Source organism: Hemiscyllium ocellatum, unplaced genomic scaffold (genome assembly GCF_020745735.1).
Source record: "Hemiscyllium ocellatum isolate sHemOce1 unplaced genomic scaffold, sHemOce1.pat.X.cur. scaffold_2668_pat_ctg1, whole genome shotgun sequence".
Taxonomy (NCBI): Eukaryota; Metazoa; Chordata; class Chondrichthyes; order Orectolobiformes; family Hemiscylliidae; genus Hemiscyllium; species Hemiscyllium ocellatum.
In genome coordinates this window covers 31,492-49,123 of record NW_026868157.1, presented here as the reverse complement: position 1 = coordinate 49,123, position 17,632 = coordinate 31,492, and the positions used below count along the sequence as shown (strand labels likewise).

General features: G+C 51.7%; 8 non-coding genes across 8 annotated transcripts; all 8 read left to right on the top strand.

The window, feature by feature from the left end:
• Positions 1 to 1,646: 1,646 nt before the first annotated feature.
• LOC132812295 (U2 spliceosomal RNA) lies at positions 1,647 to 1,838 on the top strand. Its single transcript, XR_009643585.1, has one exon. It is a non-coding gene; the product is annotated as a U2 spliceosomal RNA (small nuclear RNA).
• A 1,819-nt stretch (positions 1,839 to 3,657) lies between these two features.
• Positions 3,658 to 3,849, top strand: LOC132812294 (U2 spliceosomal RNA). The gene has a single exon (XR_009643584.1). It is a non-coding gene; the product is annotated as a U2 spliceosomal RNA (small nuclear RNA).
• Positions 3,850 to 5,669: 1,820 nt separating this feature from the next.
• Positions 5,670 to 5,861, top strand: LOC132812293 (U2 spliceosomal RNA). The gene has a single exon (XR_009643583.1). It is a non-coding gene; the product is annotated as a U2 spliceosomal RNA (small nuclear RNA).
• A 1,819-nt stretch (positions 5,862 to 7,680) lies between these two features.
• On the top strand, positions 7,681 to 7,872 carry LOC132812291 (U2 spliceosomal RNA). The gene has a single exon (XR_009643581.1). It is a non-coding gene; the product is annotated as a U2 spliceosomal RNA (small nuclear RNA).
• A 1,820-nt stretch (positions 7,873 to 9,692) lies between these two features.
• Positions 9,693 to 9,884, top strand: LOC132812290 (U2 spliceosomal RNA). The gene has a single exon (XR_009643580.1). It is a non-coding gene; the product is annotated as a U2 spliceosomal RNA (small nuclear RNA).
• A 1,797-nt stretch (positions 9,885 to 11,681) lies between these two features.
• Positions 11,682 to 11,873, top strand: LOC132812298 (U2 spliceosomal RNA). The gene has a single exon (XR_009643588.1). It is a non-coding gene; the product is annotated as a U2 spliceosomal RNA (small nuclear RNA).
• Positions 11,874 to 13,695: 1,822 nt separating this feature from the next.
• On the top strand, positions 13,696 to 13,887 carry LOC132812289 (U2 spliceosomal RNA). Its single transcript, XR_009643579.1, has one exon. It is a non-coding gene; the product is annotated as a U2 spliceosomal RNA (small nuclear RNA).
• A 1,817-nt stretch (positions 13,888 to 15,704) lies between these two features.
• LOC132812288 (U2 spliceosomal RNA) lies at positions 15,705 to 15,896 on the top strand. Its single transcript, XR_009643578.1, has one exon. It is a non-coding gene; the product is annotated as a U2 spliceosomal RNA (small nuclear RNA).
• The last annotated feature ends 1,736 nt before the right edge of the window (positions 15,897 to 17,632 follow it).

The window sequence follows — 17,632 nt, the reverse complement described above, 5'->3', positions numbered from 1 at the left end:
AGGTGCAGCACGCAGAAAGCCAGGACAGGGGTAACCCCAACGTGCTACAGGGAACATTCTGGAACCAGGGGCCTGCCAGGAAGGTAACTTGCCAATTTAAATGAATGGATTTGCCCTTGTCTGCCGTTTTGGGCTTCTGCGGTCGTTCTTGGAACGTATCCCACCGATGGTACGGCGGTGGCGGGGGGTGGGGTGACTGCTGTAATTTCAAAGAACCCCGTTGGGCTGAAACCTGGTGTTGTGGGATTTTTAACACAGTCAAATCAGGTTGTGGGATCCCATGACTCAGCCAATGTCAAATGGCTATCAGATCAGCCCCCACAGCCCCTTCCCAACCCCCCCGCCTCCCCCCCCACCCCCGAGGCAACAAATTTATCCTAATATTTTCTTGAACAAGAAAGAAATGTCTTTAGTCTGTTTCCTGAATAGAGTGAAACCCCCATCTCTGTTTGTTTCTTCGCAAACGACTGTACGGAAGCGACCTGCTTTAGTAGCTACGTCTGTACGTAAAGATTATTCACGCAGACGATCGCCCAAGGCTGGAACTGGCTTCAGCTCCCTGGTGCCACCAGGCAGCCGTACTAACCACTGATCCACTGTGCCACCCGTACGATTTGGAACGATTTGTCATCATTTGCGGTGCAAGTAGCGAAACAGTTGTCAGTTTGTCAACTGGGTCGGATTATAATGTTGTCAGCGATCTGCAGCAATGTGAACGGAGATGTCGAATCGAGCTGCTGGTGGTGATGAGGCGCGCTTGCAGCGTGACATGTTTACACGGGGAGATCAGCTCCCTCCCCATTCTCCAGAGAGTCGGATACAAGTAGAGAGGATATTGAGAGTGGACGATAAAGAAAGGGTGCACGGACGTAATTCGCTTTTCGCAACTTTTCGGATTGATGCGGAATGCCGAGGAGCGAATCCTGTACGTGAGGGAAACGATGATTGGCATTTATGGGCAAGCTACACCAACACAAGGGGAGGCAATGAATAGGATCTTTCCATCAAGGCCAACATTTCTCGCCCATGCCGAGATCAGCCTGGTGGTGAGCTGCTCTCTCGAACCGCTGCAGTCCAAGTGCTGTCGGTAGCCCCGCGATGCTGTTTGGGCGGGATTCCCGATTTTGACCCGGTAACACCGGAGGAACAAAGACATATTTGCAATTCAGGACAGCGAGTGTCTCGGGGGGGGGGGGGGGAGAACTTGCGAATGGTGGTGTTCCCGTGGATCTGCTGCCGTCATCCTTCGAGGCTGCGTTGGCCATGGGTTTGCAAGGTGCTGCCTGAGGAATTCTGGTGAATCTTGTAGATGCCGGGGGAATGATGACCCTGCCGGGGGAATGAATGACCCTGCCGCCGCCGCTGTCCCCGATCACCGGGAGAAACCTCTCTGCAGTCGACCTGACGTGCGGTGGCTCCGGCCCGTGCCATCTGATTGGTCGTCAGCGCGACCTACGCGGCTACGTAACAGATGGAGAGAAAAGCACGGGGAAAGCACAGCGACTGCTGCAGAGTGATCTTCCGGTCTGGTTGGATATCTTGGAAGGAAGGTAGACGGTAAGGGAATAAAGGAACTTTGAATATCATCAAACTGATGGAAAGGATAGTCGGCAAATATGACTCCACCGTTGGAGTATTAATGTGCTATCGCTTCTCGGCCTTTTGGCTTGGAATATGTGTAGTTTCTGTTCTTATCAGTTTAATCGCTGATATCTCCCGAAGGTGGGAGTGTTTGTATTAAATGGATTTTTGGAGCAGGGAGATGGCTTAAGGGCTTGCTCTGTCCTCTCCATGTATCAGCCTGGTATTGCAGTGTTTCCAGGAATGGTGCACCCAACGCTTACCCAAGTTCAAAAGCAGGTGAATGCAATGTGAATCTCTTGCCTTTGCTAGTTTGCCGTGTTGATGGCAGTCAGTGATTGTTGCATCTATGGTCTTTTCAGTTGCAGGAAACTATCGTCTTTTGTTACGGGTGTTCTGTCTTATGAACCTGCTCTGCAGTTACCTGATGAAGGTGCAGCACGCAGAAAGCCAGGACAGGGGTAACCCCAACGTGCTACAGGGAACATTCTGGAACCAGGGGCCTGCCAGGAAGGTAACTTGCCAATTTAAATGAATGGATTTGCCCTTGTCTGCCGTTTTGGGCTTCTGCGGTCGTTCTTGGAACGTATCCCACCGATGGTACGGCGGTGGCGGGGGGTGGGGTGACTGCTGTAATTTCAAAGAACCCCGTTGGGCTGAAACCTGGTGTTGTGGGATTTTTAACACAGTCAAATCAGGTTGTGGGATCCCATGACTCAGCCAATGTCAAATGGCTATCAGATCAGCCCCCACAGCCCCTTCCCAACCCCCCCGCCTCCCCCCCCACCCCCGAGGCAACAAATTTATCCTAATATTTTCTTGAACAAGAAAGAAATGTCTTTGGTCTGTTTCCTGAATAGAGTGAAACCCCCATCTCTGTTTGTTTCTTCGCAAACTACTGTACGGAAGCGACCTGCTTTAGTAGCTACGTCTGTACGTAAAGATTATTCACGCAGACGATCGCCCAAGGCTGGAACTGGCTTCAGCTCCCTGGTGCCACCAGGCAGCCGTACTAACCACTGATCCACTGTGCCACCCGTACGATTTGGAACGATTTGTCATCATTTGCGGTGCAAGTAGCGAAACAGTTGTCAGTTTGTCAACTGGGTCGGATTATAATGTTGTCAGCGATCTGCAGCAATGTGAACGGAGATGTCGAATCGAGCTGCTGGTGGTGATGAGGCGCGCTTGCAGCGTGACATGTTTACACGGGGAGATCAGCTCCCTCCCCATTCTCCAGAGAGTCGGATACAAGTAGAGAGGATATTGAGAGTGGACGATAAAGAAAGGGTGCACGGACGTAATTCGCTTTTCGCAACTTTTCGGATTGATGCGGAATGCCGAGGAGCGAATCCTGTACGTGAGGGAAACGATGATTGGCATTTATGGGCAAGCTACACCAACACAAGGGGAGGCAATGAATAGGATCTTTCCGTCAAGGCCAACATTTCTCGCCCATGCCGAGATCAGCCTGGTGGTGAGCTGCTCTCTCGAACCGCTGCAGTCCAAGTGCTGTCGGTAGCCCCGCGATGCTGTTTGGGCGGGGATTCCCGATTTTGACCCGGTAACACCGGAGGAACAAAGACATATTTGCAATTCAGGACAGCGAGTGTCTCGGGGGGGGGGGAGAACTTGCGAATGGTGGTGTTCCCGTGGATCTGCTGCCGTCATCCTTCGAGGCTGCGTTGGCCATGGGTTTGCAAGGTGCTGCCTGAGGAATTCTGGTGAATCTTGTAGATGCCGGGGGAATGAATGACCCTGCCGGGGGAATGAATGACCCTGCCGCCGCCGCTGTCCCCGATCACCGGGAGAAACCTCTCTGCAGTCGACCTGACGTGCGGTGGCTCCGGCCCGTGCCATCTGATTGGTCGTCAGCGCGACCTACGCGGCTACGTAACAGATGGAGAGAAAAGCACGGGGAAAGCACAGCGACTGCTGCAGAGTGATCTTCCGGTCTGGTTGGATATCTTGGAAGGAAGGTAGACGGTAAGGGAATAAAGGAACTTTGAATATCATCAAACTGATGGAAAGGATAGTCGGCAAATATGACCTCCACCGTTGGAGTATTAATGTGCTATCGCTTCTCGGCCTTTTGGCTTGGAATATGTGTAGTTTCTGTTCTTATCAGTTTAATCGCTGATATCTCCCGAAGGTGGGAGTGTTTGTATTAAATGGATTTTTGGAGCAGGGAGATGGCTTAAGGGCTTGCTCTGTCCTCTCCATGTATCAGCCTGGTATTGCAGTGTTTCCAGGAATGGTGCACCCAACGCTTACCCAAGTTCAAAAGCAGGTGAATGCAATGTGAATCTCTTGCCTTTGCTAGTTTGCCGTGTTGATGGCAGTCAGTGATTGTTGCATCTATTGTCTTTTCAGTTGCAGGAAACTATCGTCTTTTGTTACGGGTTTTCTGTCTTATGAACCTGCTCTGCAGTTACCTGATGAAGGTGCAGCACGCAGAAAGCCAGGACAGGGGTAACCCCAACGTGCTACAGGGAACATTCTGGAACCAGGGGCCTGCCAGGAAGGTAACTTGCCAATTTAAATGAATGGATTTGCCCTTGTCTGCCGTTTTGGGCTTCTGCGGTCGTTCTTGGAACGTATCCCACCGATGGTACGGCGGTGGCGGGGGGTGGGGTGACTGCTGTAATTTCAAAGAACCCCGTTGGGCTGAAACCTGGTGTTGTGGGATTTTTAACACAGTCAAATCAGGTTGTGGGATCCCATGACTCAGCCAATGTCAAATGGCTATCAGATCAGCCCCCACAGCCCCTTCCCAACCCCCCCGCCTCCCCCCCCACCCCCGAGGCAACAAATTTATCCTAATATTTTCTTGAACAAGAAAGAAATGTCTTTGGTCTGTTTCCTGAATAGAGTGAAACCCCCATCTCTGTTTGTTTCTTCGCAAACTACTGTACGGAAGCGACCTGCTTTAGTAGCTACGTCTGTACGTAAAGATTATTCACGCAGACGATCGCCCAAGGCTGGAACTGGCTTCAGCTCCCTGGTGCCACCAGGCAGCCGTACTAACCACTGATCCACTGTGCCACCCGTACGATTTGGAACGATTTGTCATCATTTGCGGTGCAAGTAGCGAAACAGTTGTCAGTTTGTCAACTGGGTCGGATTATAATGTTGTCAGCGATCTGCAGCAATGTGAACGGAGATGTCGAATCGAGCTGCTGGTGGTGATGAGGCGCGCTTGCAGCGTGACATGTTTACACGGGGAGATCAGCTCCCTCCCCATTCTCCAGAGAGTCGGATACAAGTAGAGAGGATATTGAGAGTGGACGATAAAGAAAGGGTGCACGGACGTAATTCGCTTTTCGCAACTTTTCGGATTGATGCGGAATGCCGAGGAGCGAATCCTGTACGTGAGGGAAACGATGATTGGCATTTATGGGCAAGCTACACCAACACAAGGGGAGGCAATGAATAGGATCTTTCCGTCAAGGCCAACATTTCTCGCCCATGCCGAGATCAGCCTGGTGGTGAGCTGCTCTCTCGAACCGCTGCAGTCCAAGTGCTGTCGGTAGCCCCGCGATGCTGTTTGGGCGGGGATTCCCGATTTTGACCCGGTAACACCGGAGGAACAAAGACATATTTGCAATTCAGGACAGCGAGTGTCTCGGGGGGGGGGGGAGAACTTGCGAATGGTGGTGTTCCCGTGGATCTGCTGCCGTCATCCTTCGAGGCTGCGTTGGCCATGGGTTTGCAAGGTGCTGCCTGAGGAATTCTGGTGAATCTTGTAGATGCCGGGGGAATGAATGACCCTGCCGGGGGAATGAATGACCCTGCCGCCGCCGCTGTCCCCGATCACCGGGAGAAACCTCTCTGCAGTCGACCTGACGTGCGGTGGCTCCGGCCCGTGCCATCTGATTGGTCGTCAGCGCGACCTACGCGGCTACGTAACAGATGGAGAGAAAAGCACGGGGAAAGCACAGCGACTGCTGCAGAGTGATCTTCCGGTCTGGTTGGATATCTTGGAAGGAAGGTAGACGGTAAGGGAATAAAGGAACTTTGAATATCATCAAACTGATGGAAAGGATAGTCGGCAAATATGACCTCCACCGTTGGAGTATTAATGTGCTATCGCTTCTCGGCCTTTTGGCTTGGAATATGTGTAGTTTCTGTTCTTATCAGTTTAATCGCTGATATCTCCCGAAGGTGGGAGTGTTTGTATTAAATGGATTTTTGGAGCAGGGAGATGGCTTAAGGGCTTGCTCTGTCCTCTCCATGTATCAGCCTGGTATTGCAGTGTTTCCAGGAATGGTGCACCCAACGCTTACCCAAGTTCAAAAGCAGGTGAATGCAATGTGAATCTCTTGCCTTTGCTAGTTTGCCGTGTTGATGGCAGTCAGTGATTGTTGCATCTATTGTCTTTTCAGTTGCAGGAAACTATCGTCTTTTGTTACGGGTTTTCTGTCTTATGAACCTGCTCTGCAGTTACCTGATGAAGGTGCAGCACGCAGAAAGCCAGGACAGGGGTAACCCCAACGTGCTACAGGGAACATTCTGGAACCAGGGGCCTGCCAGGAAGGTAACTTGCCAATTTAAATGAATGGATTTGCCCTTGTCTGCCGTTTTGGGCTTCTGCGGTCGTTCTTGGAACGTATCCCACCGATGGTACGGCGGTGGCGGGGGGTGGGGTGACTGCTGTAATTTCAAAGAACCCCGTTGGGCTGAAACCTGGTGTTGTGGGATTTTTAACACAGTCAAATCAGGTTGTGGGATCCCATGACTCAGCCAATGTCAAATGGCTATCAGATCAGCCCCCACAGCCCCTTCCCAACCCCCCCGCCTCCCCCCCCACCCCCGAGGCAACAAATTTATCCTAATATTTTCTTGAACAAGAAAGAAATGTCTTTGGTCTGTTTCCTGAATAGAGTGAAACCCCCATCTCTGTTTGTTTCTTCGCAAACTACTGTACGGAAGCGACCTGCTTTAGTAGCTACGTCTGTACGTAAAGATTATTCACGCAGACGATCGCCCAAGGCTGGAACTGGCTTCAGCTCCCTGGTGCCACCAGGCAGCCGTACTAACCACTGATCCACTGTGCCACCCGTACGATTTGGAACGATTTGTCATCATTTGCGGTGCAAGTAGCGAAACAGTTGTCAGTTTGTCAACTGGGTCGGATTATAATGTTGTCAGCGATCTGCAGCAATGTGAACGGAGATGTCGAATCGAGCTGCTGGTGGTGATGAGGCGCGCTTGCAGCGTGACATGTTTACACGGGGAGATCAGCTCCCTCCCCATTCTCCAGAGAGTCGGATACAAGTAGAGAGGATATTGAGAGTGGACGATAAAGAAAGGGTGCACGGACGTAATTCGCTTTTCGCAACTTTTCGGATTGATGCGGAATGCCGAGGAGCGAATCCTGTACGTGAGGGAAACGATGATTGGCATTTATGGGCAAGCTACACCAACACAAGGGGAGGCAATGAATAGGATCTTTCCGTCAAGGCCAACATTTCTCGCCCATGCCGAGATCAGCCTGGTGGTGAGCTGCTCTCTCGAACCGCTGCAGTCCAAGTGCTGTCGGTAGCCCCGCGATGCTGTTTGGGCGGGGATTCCCGATTTTGACCCGGTAACACCGGAGGAACAAAGACATATTTGCAATTCAGGACAGCGAGTGTCTCGGGGGGGGGGGAGAACTTGCGAATGGTGGTGTTCCCGTGGATCTGCTGCCGTCATCCTTCGAGGCTGCGTTGGCCATGGGTTTGCAAGGTGCTGCCTGAGGAATTCTGGTGAATCTTGTAGATGCCGGGGGAATGAATGACCCTGCCGGGGGAATGAATGACCCTGCCGCCGCCGCTGTCCCCGATCACCGGGAGAAACCTCTCTGCAGTCGACCTGACGTGCGGTGGCTCCGGCCCGTGCCATCTGATTGGTCGTCAGCGCGACCTACGCGGCTACGTAACAGATGGAGAGAAAAGCACGGGGAAAGCACAGCGACTGCTGCAGAGTGATCTTCCGGTCTGGTTGGATATCTTGGAAGGAAGGTAGACGGTAAGGGAATAAAGGAACTTTGAATATCATCAAACTGATGGAAAGGATAGTCGGCAAATATGACCTCCACCGTTGGAGTATTGATGTGCTATCGCTTCTCGGCCTTTTGGCTTGGAATATGTGTAGTTTCTGTTCTTATCAGTTTAATCGCTGATATCTCCCGAAGGTGGGAGTGTTTGTATTAAATGGATTTTTGGAGCAGGGAGATGGCTTAAGGGCTTGCTCTGTCCTCTCCATGTATCAGCCTGGTATTGCAGTGTTTCCAGGAATGGTGCACCCAACGCTTACCCAAGTTCAAAAGCAGGTGAATGCAATGTGAATCTCTTGCCTTTGCTAGTTTGCCGTGTTGATGGCAGTCAGTGATTGTTGCATCTATTGTCTTTTCAGTTGCAGGAAACTATCGTCTTTTGTTACGGGTTTTCTGTCTTATGAACCTGCTCTGCAGTTACCTGATGAAGGTGCAGCACGCAGAAAGCCAGGACAGGGGTAACCCCAACGTGCTACAGGGAACATTCTGGAACCAGGGGCCTGCCAGGAAGGTAACTTGCCAATTTAAATGAATGGATTTGCCCTTGTCTGCCGTTTTGGGCTTCTGCGGTCGTTCTTGGAACGTATCCCACCGATGGTACGGCGGTGGCGGGGGGTGGGGTGACTGCTGTAATTTCAAAGAACCCCGTTGGGCTGAAACCTGGTGTTGTGGATTTTTAACACAGTCAAATCAGGTTGTGGGATCCCATGACTCAGCCAATGTCAAATGGCTATCAGATCAGCCCCCACAGCCCCTTCCCAACCCCCCGCCTCCCCCCCCACCCCCGAGGCAACAAATTTATCCTAATATTTTCTTGAACAAGAAAGAAATGTCTTTGGTCTGTTTCCTGAATAGAGTGAAACCCCCATCTCTGTTTGTTTCTTCGCAAACTACTGTACGGAAGCGACCTGCTTTAGTAGCTACGTCTGTACGTAAAGATTATTCACGCAGACGATCGCCCAAGGCTGGAACTGGCTTCAGCTCCCTGGTGCCACCAGGCAGCCGTACTAACCACTGATCCACTGTGCCACCCGTACGATTTGGAACGATTTGTCATCATTTGCGGTGCAAGTAGCGAAACAGTTGTCAGTTTGTCAACTGGGTCGGATTATAATGTTGTCAGCGATCTGCAGCAATGTGAACGGAGATGTCGAATCGAGCTGCTGGTGGTGATGAGGCGCGCTTGCAGCGTGACATGTTTACACGGGAGATCAGCTCCCTCCCCATTCTCCAGAGAGTCGGATACAAGTAGAGAGGATATTGAGAGTGGACGATAAAGAAAGGGTGCACGGACGTAATTCGCTTTTCGCAACTTTTCGGATTGATGCGGAATGCCGAGGAGCGAATCCTGTACGTGAGGGAAACGATGATTGGCATTTATGGCAAGCTACACCAACACAAGGGGAGGCAATGAATAGGATCTTTCCGTCAAGGCCAACATTTCTCGCCCATGCCGAGATCAGCCTGGTGGTGAGCTGCTCTCTCGAACCGCTGCAGTCCAAGTGCTGTCGGTAGCCCCGCGATGCTGTTTGGGCGGGGATTCCCGATTTTGACCCGGTAACACCGGAGGAACAAAGACATATTTGCAATTCAGGACAGCGAGTGTCTCGGGGGGGGGGGGAGGGGAGAACTTGCGAATGGTGGTGTTCCCGTGGATCTGCTGCCGTCATCCTTCGAGGCTGCGTTGGCCATGGGTTTGCAAGGTGCTGCCTGAGGAATTCTGGTGAATCTTGTAGATGCCGGGGGAATGAATGACCCTGCCGGGGGAATGAATGACCCTGCCGCCGCCGCTGTCCCCGATCACCGGGAGAAACCTCTCTGCAGTCGACCTGACGTGCGGTGGCTCCGGCCCGTGCCATCTGATGGTCGTCAGCGCGACCTACGCGGCTACGTAACAGATGGAGAGAAAAGCACGGGGAAAAGCACAGCGACTGCTGCAGAGTGATCTTCCGGTCTGGTTGGATATCTTGAAGGAAGGTAGACGGTAAGGGAATAAAGGAACTTTGAATATCATCAAACTGATGGAAAGGATAGTCGGCAAATATGACCTCCACCGTTGGAGTATTAATGTGCTATCGCTTCTCGGCCTTTTGGCTTGGAATATGTGTAGTTTCTGTTCTTATCAGTTTAATCGCTGATATCTCCCGAAGGTGGGAGTGTTTGTATTAAATGGATTTTTGGAGCAGGGAGATGGCTTAAGGGCTTGCTCTGTCCTCTCCATGTATCAGCCTGGTATTGCAGTGTTTCCAGGAATGGTGCACCCAACGCTTACCCAAGTTCAAAAGCAGGTGAATGCAATGTGAATCTCTTGCCTTTGCTAGTTTGCCGTGTTGATGGCAGTCAGTGATTGTTGCATCTATTGTCTTTTCAGTTGCAGGAAACTATCGTCTTTTGTTACGGGTTTTCTGTCTTATGAACCTGCTCTGCAGTTACCTGATGAAGGTGCAGCACGCAGAAAGCCAGGACAGGGGTAACCCCAACGTGCTACAGGGAACATTCTGGAACCAGGGGCCTGCCAGGAAGGTAACTTGCCAATTTAAATGAATGGATTTGCCCTTGTCTGCCGTTTTGGGCTTCTGCGGTCGTTCTTGGAACGTATCCCACCGATGGTACGGCGGTGGCGGGGGGTGGGGTGACTGCTGTAATTTCAAAGAACCCCGTTGGGCTGAAACCTGGTGTTGTGGGATTTTTAACACAGTCAAATCAGGTTGTGGGATCCCATGACTCAGCCAATGTCAAATGGCTATCAGATCAGCCCCCACAGCCCCTTCCCAACCCCCCCGCCTCCCCCCCCACCCCCGAGGCAACAAATTTATCCTAATATTTTCTTGAACAAGAAAGAAATGTCTTTGGTCTGTTTCCTGAATAGAGTGAAACCCCCATCTCTGTTTGTTTCTTCGCAAACTACTGTACGGAAGCGACCTGCTTTAGTAGCTACGTCTGTACGTAAAGATTATTCACGCAGACGATCGCCCAAGGCTGGAACTGGCTTCAGCTCCCTGGTGCCACCAGGCAGCCGTACTAACCACTGATCCACTGTGCCACCCGTACGATTTGGAACGATTTGTCATCATTTGCGGTGCAAGTAGCGAAACAGTTGTCAGTTTGTCAACTGGGTCGGATTATAATGTTGTCAGCGATCTGCAGCAATGTGAACGGAGATGTCGAATCGAGCTGCTGGTGGTGATGAGGCGCGCTTGCAGCGTGACATGTTTACACGGGGAGATCAGCTCCCTCCCCATTCTCCAGAGAGTCGGATACAAGTAGAGAGGATATTGAGAGTGGACGATAAAGAAAGGGTGCACGGACGTAATTCGCTTTTCGCAACTTTTCGGATTGATGCGGAATGCCGAGGAGCAAATCCTGTACGTGAGGGAAACGATGATTGGCATTTATGGGCAAGCTACACCAACACAAGGGGAGGCAATGAATAGGATCTTTCCGTCAAGGCCAACATTTCTCGCCATGCCGAGATCAGCCTGGTGGTGAGCTGCTCTCTCGAACCGCTGCAGTCCAAGTGCTGTCGGTAGCCCCGCGATGCTGTTTGGGCGGGGATTCCCGATTTTGACCCGGTAACACCGGAGGAACAAAGACATATTTGCAATTCAGGACAGCGAGTGTCTCGGAGGGGGGGAGAACTTGCGAATGGTGGTGTTCCCGTGGATCTGCTGCCGTCATCCTTCGAGGCTGCGTTGGCCATGGGTTTGCAAGGTGCTGCCTGAGGAATTCTGGTGAATCTTGTAGATGCCGGGGGAATGAATGACCCCTGCCGCCGCCGCTGTCCCCGATCACCGGGAGAAACCTCTCTGCAGTCGACCTGACGTGCGGTGGCTCCGGCCCGTGCCATCTGATTGGTCGTCAGCGCGACCTACGCGGCTACGTAACAGATGGAGAGAAAAGCACGGGGAAAGCACAGCGACTGCTGCAGAGTGATCTTCCGGTCTGGTTGGATATCTTGGAAGGAAGGTAGACGGTAAGGGAATAAAGGAACTTTGAATATCATCAAACTGATGGAAAGGATAGTCGGCAAATATGACCTCCACCGTTGGAGTATTGATGTGCTAGCGCTTCTCGGCCTTTTGGCTTGGAATATGTGTAGTTTCTGTTCTTATCAGTTTAATCGCTGATATCTCCCGAAGGTGGGAGTGTTTGTATTAAATGGATTTTTGGAGCAGGGAGATGGCTTAAGGGCTTGCTCTGTCCTCTCCATGTATCAGCCTGGTATTGCAGTGTTTCCAGGAATGGTGCACCCAACGCTTACCCAAGTTCAAAAGCAGGTGAATGCAATGTGAATCTCTTGCCTTTGCTAGTTTGCCGTGTTGATGGCAGTCAGTGATTGTTGCATCTATTGTCTTTTCAGTTGCAGGAAACTATCGTCTTTTGTTACGGGTTTTCTGTCTTATGAACCTGCTCTGCAGTTACCTGATGAAGGTGCAGCACGCAGAAAGCCAGGACAGGGGTAACCCCAACGTGCTACAGGGAACATTCTGGAACCAGGGGCCTGCCAGGAAGGTAACTTGCCAATTTAAATGAATGGATTTGCCCTTGTCTGCCGTTTTGGGCTTCTGCGGTCGTTCTTGGAACGTATCCCACCGATGGTACGGCGGTGGCGGGGGGTGGGGTGACTGCTGTAATTTCAAAGAACCCCGTTGGCCTGAAACCTGGTGTTGTGGGATTTTTAACACAGTCAAATCAGGTTGTGGGATCCCATGACTCAGCCAATGTCAAATGGCTATCAGATCAGCCCCCACAGCCCCTTCCCAACCCCCCCGCCTCCCCCCCCACCCCCGAGGCAACAAATTTATCCTAATATTTTCTTGAACAAGAAAGAAATGTCTTTGGTCTGTTTCCTGAATAGAGTGAAACCCCCATCTCTGTTTGTTTCTTCGCAAACTACTGTACGGAAGCGACCTGCTTTAGTAGCTACGTCTGTACGTAAAGATTATTCACGCAGACGATCGCCCAAGGCTGGAACTGCTTCAGCTCCCTGGTGCCACCAGGCAGCCGTACTAACCACTGATCCACTGTGCCACCCGTACGATTTGGAACGATTTGTCATCATTTGCGGTGCAAGTAGCGAAACAGTTGTCAGTTTGTCAACTGGGTCGGATTATAATGTTGTCAGCGATCTGCAGCAATGTGAACGGAGATGTCGAATCGAGCTGCTGGTGGTGATGAGGCGCGCTTGCAGCGTGACATGTTTACACGGGGAGATCAGCTCCCTCCCCATTCTCCAGAGAGTCGGATACAAGTAGAGAGGATATTGAGAGTGGACGATAAAGAAAGGGTGCACGGACGTAATTCGCTTTTCGCAACTTTTCGGATTGATGCGGAATGCCGAGGAGCGAATCCTGTACGTGAGGGAAACGATGATTGGCATTTATGGGCAAGCTACACCAACACAAGGGGAGGCAATGAATAGGATCTTTCCGTCAAGGCCAACATTTCTCGCCCATGCCGAGATCAGCCTGGTGGTGAGCTGCTCTCTCGAACCGCTGCAGTCCAAGTGCTGTCGGTAGCCCCGCGATGCTGTTTGGGCGGGGATTCCCGATTTTGACCCGGTAACACCGGAGGAACAAAGACATATTTGCAATTCAGGACAGCGAGTGTCTCGGGGGGGGGGGGGGAGAACTTGCGAATGGTGGTGTTCCCGTGGATCTGCTGCCGTCATCCTTCGAGGCTGCGTTGGCCATGGGTTTGCAAGGTGCTGCCTGAGGAATTCTGGTGAATCTTGTAGATGCCGGGGGAATGAATGACCCTGCCGGGGGAATGAATGACCCTGCCGCCGCCGCTGTCCCCGATCACCGGGAGAAAACCTCTCTGCAGTCGACCTGACGTGCGGTGGCTCCGGCCCGTGCCATCTGATTGGTCGTCAGCGCGACCTACGCGGCTACGTAACAGATGGAGAGAAAAGCACGGGGAAAGCACAGCGACTGCTGCAGAGTGATCTTCCGGTCTGGTTGGATATCTTGGAAGGAAGGTAGACGGTAAGGGAATAAAGGAACTTTGAATATCATCAAACTGATGGAAAGGATAGTCGGCAAATATGACCTCCACCGTTGGAGTATTAATGTGCTATCGCTTCTCGGCCTTTTGGCTTGGAATATGTGTAGTTTCTGTTCTTATCAGTTTAATCGCTGATATCTCCCGAAGGTGGGAGTGTTTGTATTAAATGGATTTTTGGAGCAGGGAGATGGCTTAAGGGCTTGCTCTGTCCTCTCCATGTATCAGCCTGGTATTGCAGTGTTTCCAGGAATGGTGCACCCAACGCTTACCCAAGTTCAAAAGCAGGTGAATGCAATGTGAATCTCTTGCCTTTGCTAGTTTGCCGTGTTGATGGCAGTCAGTGATTGTTGCATCTATTGTCTTTTCAGTTGCAGGAAACTATCGTCTTTTGTTACGGGTTTTCTGTCTTATGAACCTGCTCTGCAGTTACCTGATGAAGGTGCAGCACGCAGAAAGCCAGGACAGGGTAACCCCAACGTGCTACAGGGAACATTCTGGAACCAGGGGCCTGCAGGAAGGTAACTTGCCAATTTAAATGAATGGATTTGCCCTTGTCTGCCGTTTTTGGGCTTCTGCGGTCGTTCTTGGAACGTATCCCACCGATGGTACGGCGGTGGCGGGGGGTGGGGTGACTGCTGTAATTTCAAAGAACCCCGTTGGGCTGAAACCTGGTGTTGTGGGATTTTTAACACAGTCAAATCAGGTTGTGGGATCCCATGACTCAGCCAATGTCAAATGGCTATCAGATCAGCCCCCACAGCCCCTTCCCAACCCCCCCCCTCCCCCCCCACCCCCGAGGCAACAAATTTATCCTAATATTTTCTTGAACAAGAAAGAAATGTCTTTGGTCTGTTTCCTGAATAGAGTGAAACCCCCATCTCTGTTTGTTTCTTCGCAAACTACTGTACGGAAGCGACCTGCTTTAGTAGCTACGTCTGTACGTAAAGATTATTCACGCAGACGATCGCCCAAGGCTGGAACTGGCTTCAGCTCCCTGGTGCCACCAGGCAGCCGTACTAACCACTGATCCACTGTGCCACCCGTACGATTTGGAACGATTTGTCATCATTTGCGGTGCAAGTAGCGAAACAGTTGTCAGTTTGTCAACTGGGTCGGATTATAATGTTGTCAGCGATCTGCAGCAATGTGAACGGAGATGTCGAATCGAGCTGCTGGTGGTGATGAGGCGCGCTTGCAGCGTGACATGTTTACACGGGGAGATCAGCTCCCTCCCCATTCTCCAGAGAGTCGGATACAAGTAGAGAGGATATTGAGAGTGGACGATAAAGAAAGGGTGCACGGACGTAATTCGCTTTTCGCAACTTTTCGGATTGATGCGGAATGCCGAGGAGCGAATCCTGTACGTGAGGGAAACGATGATTGGCATTTATGGGCAAGCTACACCAACACAAGGGGAGGCAATGAATAGGATCTTTCCGTCAAGGCCAACATTTCTCGCCCATGCCGAGATCAGCCTGGTGGTGAGCTGCTCTCTCGAACCGCTGCAGTCCAAGTGCTGTCGGTAGCCCCGCGATGCTGTTTGGGCGGGGATTCCCGATTTTGACCCGGTAACACCGGAGGAACAAAGACATATTTGCAATTCAGGACAGCGAGTGTCTCGGGGGGGGGGGAGAACTTGCGAATGGTGGTGTTCCCGTGGATCTGCTGCCGTCATCCTTCGAGGCTGCGTTGGCCATGGGTTTGCAAGGTGCTGCCTGAGGAATTCTGGTGAATCTTGTAGATGCCGGGGGAATGAATGACCCTGCCGGGGGAATGAATGACCCTGCCGCCGCCGCTGTCCCCGATCACCGGGAGAAACCTCTCTGCAGTCGACCTGACGTGCGGTGGCTCCGGCCCGTGCCATCTGATTGGTCGTCAGCGCGACCTACGCGGCTACGTAACAGATGGAGAGAAAAGCACGGGGAAAGCACAGCGACTGCTGCAGAGTGATCTTCCGGTCTGGTTGGATATCTTGGAAGGAAGGTAGACGGTAAGGGAATAAAGGAACTTTGAATATCATCAAACTGATGGAAAGGATAGTCGGCAAATATGACCTCCACCGTTGGAGTATTAATGTGCTATCGCTTCTCGGCCTTTTGGCTTGGAATATGTGTAGTTTCTGTTCTTATCAGTTTAATCGCTGATATCTCCCGAAGGTGGGAGTGTTTGTATTAAATGGATTTTTGGAGCAGGGAGATGGCTTAAGGGCTTGCTCTGTCCTCTCCATGTATCAGCCTGGTATTGCAGTGTTTCCAGGAATGGTGCACCCAACGCTTACCCAAGTTCAAAAGCAGGTGAATGCAATGTGAATCTCTTGCCTTTGCTAGTTTGCCGTGTTGATGGCAGTCAGTGATTGTTGCATCTATTGTCTTTTCAGTTGCAGGAAACTATCGTCTTTTGTTACGGGTTTTCTGTCTTATGAACCTGCTCTGCAGTTACCTGATGAAGGTGCAGCACGCAGAAAGCCAGGACAGGGGTAACCCCAACGTGCTACAGGGAACATTCTGGAACCAGGGGCCTGCCAGGAAGGTAACTTGCCAATTTAAATGAATGGATTTGCCCTTGTCTGCCGTTTTGGGCTTCTGCGGTCGTTCTTGGAACGTATCCCACCGATGGTACGGCGGTGGCGGGGGGTGGGGTGACTGCTGTAATTTCAAAGAACCCCGTTGGGCTGAAACCTGGTGTTGTGGGATTTTTAACACAGTCAAATCAGGTTGTGGGATCCCATGACTCAGCCAATGTCAAATGGCTATCAGATCAGCCCCCACAGCCCCTTCCCAACCCCCCCGCCTCCCCCCCCACCCCCGAGGCAACAAATTTATCCTAATATTTTCTTGAACAAGAAAGAAATGTCTTTGGTCTGTTTCCTGAATAGAGTGAAACCCCCATCTCTGTTTGTTTCTTCGCAAACTACTGTACGGAAGCGACCTGCTTTAGTAGCTACGTCTGTACGTAAAGATTATTCACGCAGACGATCGCCCAAGGCTGGAACTGGCTTCAGCTCCCTGGTGCCACCAGGCAGCCGTACTAACCACTGATCCACTGTGCCACCCGTACGATTTGGAACGATTTGTCATCATTTGCGGTGCAAGTAGCGAAACAGTTGTCAGTTTGTCAACTGGGTCGGATTATAATGTTGTCAGCGATCTGCAGCAATGTGAACGGAGATGTCGAATCGAGCTGCTGGTGGTGATGAGGCGCGCTTGCAGCGTGACATGTTTACACGGGGAGATCAGCTCCCTCCCCATTCTCCAGAGAGTCGGATACAAGTAGAGAGGATATTGAGAGTGGACGATAAAGAAAGGGTGCACGGACGTAATTCGCTTTTCGCAACTTTTCGGATTGATGCGGAATGCCGAGGAGCGAATCCTGTACGTGAGGGAAACGATGATTGGCATTTATGGGCAAGCTACACCAACACAAGGGGAGGCAATGAATAGGATCTTTCCGTCAAGGCCAACATTTCTCGCCCATGCCGAGATCAGCCTGGTGGTGAGCTGCTCTCTCGAACCGCTGCAGTCCAAGTGCTGTCGGTAGCCCCGCGATGCTGTTTGGGCGGGGATTCCCGATTTTGACCCGGTAACACCGGAGGAACAAAGACATATTTGCAATTCAGGACAGCGAGTGTCTCGGGGGGGGGGAGAACTTGCGAATGGTGGTGTTCCCGTGGATCTGCTGCCGTCATCCTTCGAGGCTGCGTTGGCCATGGGTTTGCAAGGTGCTGCCTGAGGAATTCTGGTGAATCTTGTAGATGCCGGGGGAATGAATGACCCTGCCGGGGGAATGAATGACCCTGCCGCCGCCGCTGTCCCCGATCACCGGGAGAAACCTCTCTGCAGTCGACCTGACGTGCGGTGGCTCCGGCCCGTGCCATCTGATTGGTCGTCAGCGCGACCTACGCGGCTACGTAACAGATGGAGAGAAAAGCACGGGGAAAGCACAGCGACTGCTGCAGAGTGATCTTCCGGTCTGGTTGGATATCTTGGAAGGAAGGTAGACGGTAAGGGA